Source organism: Zophobas morio, unplaced genomic scaffold, assembly GCF_036711695.1.
Source record: "Zophobas morio isolate AGI-343-1 ecotype UQ-CSIRO unplaced genomic scaffold, CSIRO_AGI_Zmor_V1 ptg000076l, whole genome shotgun sequence".
Lineage (NCBI taxonomy): Eukaryota > Metazoa > Arthropoda > Insecta > Coleoptera > Tenebrionidae > Zophobas > Zophobas morio.
In genome coordinates this window covers 1-7,500 of record NW_026972181.1, presented here as the reverse complement: position 1 = coordinate 7,500, position 7,500 = coordinate 1, and the positions used below count along the sequence as shown (strand labels likewise).

The 7,500-nt window shown below is 54.5% G+C and overlaps 1 non-coding gene and 1 pseudogene across 1 annotated transcript; both read right to left on the bottom strand.

Moving 5' to 3' along the window:
• The window catches only part of LOC135143893 (large subunit ribosomal RNA), an 8,615-nt pseudogene extending 2,375 nt beyond the window's left edge, over positions 1-6,240 (bottom strand).
• A 454-nt stretch (positions 6,241-6,694) lies between these two features.
• On the bottom strand, positions 6,695-6,851 carry LOC135143873 (5.8S ribosomal RNA). The gene has a single exon (XR_010282918.1). It is a non-coding gene; the product is annotated as a 5.8S ribosomal RNA (ribosomal RNA).
• Between the last annotated feature and the right edge of the window lie 649 nt (positions 6,852-7,500).

Below are 7,500 nucleotides of genomic sequence, written 5' to 3'. Positions count from 1 at the left end.
TCTTATTACCGTAAACGCCTTTTTTACGTGAGTAAATCTCGTCCATGGAAGATTCTGACCCGTCCCAACTAACCTGAACATCTGTTATGACGATCTTCTGGTCCGATAAATGTATGGCAAGGTCAGGTTTGTACAATTGCCCGTCAGAGTGTCTAATCCTCGGCTCATTCTCGACTGTCCACTTTTTTGATTTACAGTGCTGCTCGATCTTCTGCACTATCTCATTATGCCTCTTGATCCGGTCATGGTGTGTCACCGGGCACGCTTGAAGAATGTGGCACACGGTTTCGTTCTTCGAACAACCACCGCGACAAAGACGCTGATCAACGGGCACCGACGGCATGGCCTTGGTGGGCAGGTTCGCCGTTCTAAGATGGATAGCCCTCACGTAATCCCTCCCAGACCAGCCCGGGGGAATCTTACGAATCCACACCCTGCTGGCCTGGTCGTCGGCAGCGTCTTCGAGGCCCTTGGTGAATGGGCACTCCCTTATTGCGTCACGCCATTTTTGAGCGGCTGGTATGTCACCGACCAAATCAGACAATTTCCTCAGCCAACTCTCTCCGAAATCCGACTGCAGAATTTTGTTGGTTACGGGATCGGTGTGAGATTCTAGCAGTTTCGTCAGTCGGCTCAGGAGGATGGATGGGACGGCAGTGCGCAACTCGGTTATGCCCAAACCACCATCGCGGATCTTGGCATAAAGGGTAGCATCCGGTGTATGTACGTGTAGATGGAGAACGTACTTAACCGCGCGCTTGATCATTCGATCAGCGTCGCGTAATATTCGAGAGTTGAGCCTATAATTCTGGAGACCGTATAGCATTTTCGGGATCAGGAAAGTGCTAATAATGTCCATCTTTTGATGCGGTTTAAGAGGGGACTTGATAACGTTGTCCAACCAGGATTGAAGATTGGAAAGGTTAGGCTTCAACACACCGGATGCACTGTAGTGGTGTCCTAGATATTTGAAGCTATCTAGGACTTCCACCGCGGGTATTTTCTTACCACCTATGGAAAATATGGATTTGGGCCGTACAACGGGAGCCCCGGAATAGATCGCGACAGCCAACGCTCTACTTTTCGAGGGATTTAGGCGCATGCCCCGATGAAGGGCAAACTCGTTAACGGAGCTCAACATGGCCGGCATGTCGAGATCCCGATCCGCGAGAAGCAGAAGATCGTCAGCGAAGGCTAAACATGCCACCCTATGTCCGTCTGCTACCGACCCGCCGGCTGGACCGTTGTTCAGCTCGACGAGCAGTTCGTCCATTACGGCGACAAACAGAATAGGGCTAAGGGGGTCCCCTTGACGAACACCCCTATTAAATTGGATGGGAGATGTACTTCCCTGTCCCGGGACTTTGATGGCCGTTGTCGACTCGAAGGTGGATTGGATGTACTGGATTGTGTCATCCTCAATACCCAGACGGCGGAGTGCTCTAATTAGGGAGAAGTGGGAAACAGAATCAAATGCCTTGCTAATGTCAAGCGACACAACATTGTAAGGCTTCCTGCTGAGGCGGCGGCCATATATATACTTTTCGAGGAGGACGGCATTTGCGAGGGTTCCGTCAACGTCTAGAAAGCCTCTCTGGAATGAGCTTAAGGAGAGGGAATCCTTGAGGCGGTTCGCAAGGATCCTATGAAAAAGACGCTGGGTGGCGGCACCGATGGTTATTGGCCGCCAATTTTTGGGATCGTCCCTGGGACCCTCTTTATAAATGAGAGTGGTCCTGGCCTCACGCCAGCCAGCGGGAACAAATTTAAAATCAAGGAGAATGGTAAACAGGGTCGCCAATACGTCATCGTGGACACGTTTTACGTCGGATGTGTCAATTCCATCAGGGCCGGGGGCCGAGTGGGGCCAGTTCTTTTTGGCCAATTTCACATCCTCGGTAGTAATAGGGCGGAACGTGTCCCTCTTCCTAGCCACGACATCCACTGGTTCCTCGTCCTGCGGGGAACTTGATTCCAAAAGAGACTTAAACAACCCCTCAACATCGGCAAGTTTAGGATATAATTCTTCCTCTTGAAGACTCTTGCCCCTTAGAATTCGATCGGCCAGCGACTTTTTGTTTTTGTTATAAAGGTCTTGAGCCTTTTTATAAGTGCTGGCCCGGGCGTTGTTGCCGGTCTTAGTTTGGCCATAGTTTTTGGGCGGCCTCTTGTTGTTGTTCTGGGGTTTCGATCTGCCGTTCTTGGAGCCCGATTTTATATTATTTTTAATCCACGCATCGATGGTAGCGGGAAGCTCGGAATGAGGAGTAACCAGCGCTAACTGCGCCAGTTCCCGAGCAAGGGCGGATGCATCCTTGTCTCGTACGCACCCCAGATATGTCTTCGAGAAGGCACTCTGTGGGATTGTTTCTGGATTGGGCGTGAGAACGATCTCTGGAAAACTGTCGCTTCGAACCAAAGATGGCCGGCGAGGAGTATGACTCGTTCCTGAGATCCGTTCTAGGTGCGCGCCAGCGTTATCGAGACGAGACGGAGGGGAATTAGTTGCGACAGGCGAATCCCGCAGCACTAGTTTGCGTTTAACGGGACCGGCAGTCTCTATGGCGGGGATGACGGGTTCGGGTTGATCATGCACCACAGCCTCTACCTGCATGATTTGATGGTCTGGACCCTGTGAAGGGGGAGATTCCGGACGTCCATCAGATGGAGATTCTTGCAGTGTATGCAGGCTACGTGGTGCAGCGAGAGGAGTATCGTCCGAGCCCCGGCGCAGATTCCGACGCATAGCGCGGATTGCGCGTGGTGTTGGGGGGCACGAAGGTGGAGCTTGCGTAGACGGGAGCGTTGTACCAGACAGTGTCGCAGCGGTAGGTGTAGTTGCCACTGACACTTCGGCAGGGTGTTCGGCCGTTACCGAGTCGGAGTCGGTGTTTACAACTGGGTCGATCGCCTGGGTCACTAAGTTGACGACAGCAACCGTGTCGACAGGCGGGGGAGAAGAGCCAGTGCTGGTCGCTGACTGAGAGACCGGAGAGTTATTGGTGGACGAAACAGCAGGAGCGAGAAGCGTCGGAGCAGAAGATGAGGAACCCGCAGACGTTGGCCCCGCCAGGACCGGCGCCTTAAGGGCATAAAATTTCCTATTCTCCGCCGAGACTTCCTTCTTTGCTCTCTCCAGGTATTGCTTGTAAGCGGGCTTCTCCCTACGATGTCTCACCTGATGGACGGTGAGTCCAGTTTGGGCGGTCATCAGCTCAAGGAAGGGTTTGCCATGGACCGCCGAGGCTTCGATTCGTGCTAGGGTGGTAAACAGCTCGACATCCGACTTGGGTAATCTAGCAGCTAGATCTTTCTGGTATAGCTCGGTGTGAGCCCGTCGTTCGTGCTGCCTTACTGCCTGAAAGTTAGAAAAATTCAGTTTGCAGAACTGGCAGCGGGTTCGCTTGCTCATCCCACAGGTTCTCTTGTGGGTGCCCAAATTAAGGGCAGTTGGGAAAGCTCTCTCGCATTGATCACATACGTGTGGCGAGCTGGTTGAAGATGTAAGAGAGTCATAGTTACTCCCGCCGTTTACCCGCGCTTGCTTGAATTTCTTCACGTTGACATTCAGAGCACTGGGCAGAAATCACATTGCGTCAACACCCGCTGGGGCCATCGCAATGCTTTGTTTTAATTAGACAGTCGGATTCCCCCGGTCCGTGCCAGTTCTGAGCTGACCGTTGAATGGCGGCCGAAGAGGACATCCGGACGCCCTTTCGGGCGCACCCGGAGCCTCGTAGCAAGACGGTTCCGCGGGAGGCCAAGGCACGGGACCGGGCTCGGATCCGACGTTTCCGCCGAAACGGCAACGCTTCACCTCGCCCAGGCCCGGCACGTCAGCCGCGACCCGCTTCCCCGACAAGCCCGACACGCCCCGATCCTCAGAGCCAATCCTTATCCCGAAGTTACGGATCCAATTTGCCGACTTCCCTTACCTACATTATTCTATCGACTAGAGGCTCTTCACCTTGGAGACCTGCTGCGGATATGGGTACGAACCGGCGCGACGCCTCCACGTGGCCCTCTCCCGGATTTTCAAGGTCCGAGGGGAAGATCCGGACACCGCCGCAACTGCGGTGCTCTTCGCGTTCCAAACCATATCTCCCTGCTAGAGGATTCCATGGAACTCGAACGCTCATGCAGAAAAGAAAACTCTTCCCGGATCTCCCGACGGCGTCTCCGGGTCCTTTTGGGTTGCCCCGACGAACTCTCTTGCGAGGGCCCGAATTATAAGCGGTTCCGCTGCCGGGTTCCGGAATAGGAACCGGATTCCCTTTCGCCCAACGGGTGTGTGCACAATCCGTACGTTCACGTCACCACGGCTCTGGAGGTCGTGTTTGTGACCAACGACAAATCTACACCACATCGACATCGGCTTTCGCCTAGGGCTTAGGATCGACTGACTCGTGTGCAACGGCTGTTCACACGAAACCCTTCTCCACGTCAGTCCTCCAGGGCCTCGCTGGAGTATTTGCTACTACCACCAAGATCTGCACCGACGGCGGCTCCAGACGGCCTCACGGCCAGTCCTTCTGCGCTCACCGCCGCGACCCTCCTACTCGTCAGGGCTTCATGGCCCGTGACCAGAGGCCACCGGACCGCACATGCCGCTGACGGCCGAGTATAAGCACGACGCTTCAGCGCCATCCATTTTCAGGGCTAGTAACTTCGGCAGGTGAGTTGTTACACACTCCTTGGCGGATTCCGACTTCCATGGCCACCGTCCTGATGTCTTAAGTTACCAACGCCTTTCATGGTATCCCATAAGCGTCGATTTAGGCGCTTTAACTCGGCGTTTGGTTCATCCCACAGCGCCAGTTCTGCTTACCAAAAATGGCCCACTTGGCACTCTGATTCGAGTCTCGCGGCTTCAATAGTTCGAGCAAGCCGGAGATCTCACCCATTTAAAGTTTGAGAATAGGTTGAGGCCGTTTCGACCCCAATGCCTCTAATCATTCGCTTTACCGGATGAAACTCGTGCGCTATGAGCGCCAGCTATCCTGAGGGAAACTTCGGAGGGAACCAGCTACTAGATGGTTCGATTAGTCTTTCGCCCCTATACCCAGTTCCGACGATCGATTTGCACGTCAGAATCGCTACGGACCTCCATCAGGGTTTCCCCTGACTTCGTCCTGACCAGGCATAGTTCACCATCTTTCGGGTCCCAGCGTGTACGCTCTTGGTGCGCCTCTTCTCGCGATGAGAACGAGACGCCCCGGGAGTGCGAGGCGGCAGCCGTAACGACCGCCCATCCTCCCTCGGTCCGCGCAAGGCGGACCTTCACTTTCATTGCGCCTTTAGGTTTAGTAATGTCCCAATGACTCGCGCACATGCTAGACTCCTTGGTCCGTGTTTCAAGACGGGTCCTGAAAGTACCCAAAGCTATAGCGTCGCAGATCGGCGTTCTAAAAGAAGACGAGGTCTGTCCGACGACCCACAGCCAACAGCCACCCGGGGACGGGACCGGCACCAGGTCCGATCACCGTCGCGACGAGAGCGCTTGCCGTAGGGCGGACGCCGAACAAGCGGCGGCCTCGCGCCATCTTTATACCGTCGAGCGAGCCGACCGGGAAACACCGCGGGTTCGTTCGGAAACGGCGAACCGTCCGAACGGGCTCCACCGCGGGCCTCAGACCGGCACCCAACGGATCGCGACGTCCTACAGGGGGAGAAGTGCACGCGTTCGATCGCAGTTCGGAGGACGGAAGGCGCAGACGACGCGTACGCCGTCCGTCACGCGACCGCCCAGCGCCACGATCGAGACACGCTGAATCTCCCCTTTCGACCTTTCGGGTTTCTCAGGTTTACCCCTGAACGGTTTCACGTACTATTGAACTCTCTCTTCAAAGTTCTTTTCAACTTTCCCTCACGGTACTTGTTCGCTATCGGTCTCGTGGTCATATTTAGCCTTAGATGGAGTTTACCACCCACTTAGGGCTGCACTCTCAAGCAACCCGACTCTGAGGAGAGATCCTCCCGTCACCGGCAGCGGTCACTACGGGCCTGGCACCCTCTATGGGCTGTGGCCCCGTTCAAGATGGACTTGGACGCGCCGCACGATTTCGGGATGACGGACCCTCCCTAACACCACATTTCCCGGCGTCCGGTTTCGGCCGCGGGATTCGGTGCTGGGCTCTTCCCTGTTCGCTCGCCGCTACTGAGGGAATCCTAGTTAGTTTCTTTTCCTCCGCTTAATAATATGCTTAAATTCGGCGGGTAGTCTCACCTGCTCTGAGGTCGCAAGATCGAATAGATCTGGAAATGGATCATTTTAATACGCAAACGATCATGGCACGTCGTCGACGCGGCCTTTACGGTCTTTCGTCGAACAGCGACCTGACGTCGTCGCGAGATACGTCACGCACGCCTCGGACACGACGGTCGCATCGTTCGACAAAATCAACGCCGTTATGGCCGTCGAAAGTCGATCGTTTTGTGCTTTACGTCTGCTGATCCGCCCGTCGAAGGACGACGACGAACTCCTTCGAAAAGAAAGTCCGACACGTCACCCCGACGGGCCGCTATCGCGTCTCCGGATGTCGCGTACGCCGGATCGTACTCGAAACGAACGAACGTTACGTAAGTCGTCTCGACATCGACCTCCAACGGCACGCGTCTAAAAAACATCCAACTCGCTCCGACGAACGCCACGCTTTCTCAAACGAGGCGAACCGAGCAGTCTTTGAAATTGACACGACCCTCAGCCAGGAGTGGTCCGGGAACAGTTTATCCGAGGACCGCAATGTGCGTTCGAAATGTCGATGTTCATGTGTCCTGCAGTTCACAAGTTGACGCGCAATTAGCTGCGTTCTTCATCGACCCACGAGCCAAGTGATCCACCGTTCAGGGTAATCTTTTAGAATATACATTAAGACGCACGTTCTCTCCGGCTCGCCTCGCGACGGCCTGGAACGTTCTGCGTCGAAATTCTCTCGGTTTCGATTGTTTATTAAGATAAAAAAAGAAAAAAAAAGAAAAGAGAAACTTTCGAACGACGTGTCGTCTTACTAATTCCATCTTTTCCTCTCTCTCTTTTTTTTTTTTGTTAGTCGCAAGACTTGATCTCCTTTTCTAAAGCAGAAGCTCAACCGCACAACGATCACTTAACCAAACAAACTAGGTGTGATTTCGTCAAACGGCGCTTCCTAGGAGCGTCTCGAACGACGTTTCGAATCGTCTCGACGAGAACGGCGGCATCGAGCCGAACCCGTCGGCCGGGCGAAAATCATTTAAAACCCACGGTAACGAAGACTAGCAAAGGCGCACGAAACGCCCCGCACGTACTTACGAAACCTGCGATCCGAATCGAACTCTTTGAGGTTCTTTAGCGGATCAAGGTGCCCGAAATGCCGTCTGCCCGATCGCACGACGAACGCGCGTAAAGGACCGGCGCCGCGAGTTCGCATCGGCATGACGCCTAATCCGACTCTGGACGATTCAATAGTTCGAGGACGTCGTGTGACGCCGTCTCTTAGACGCGTTTCCTCTTTCGCACCGATC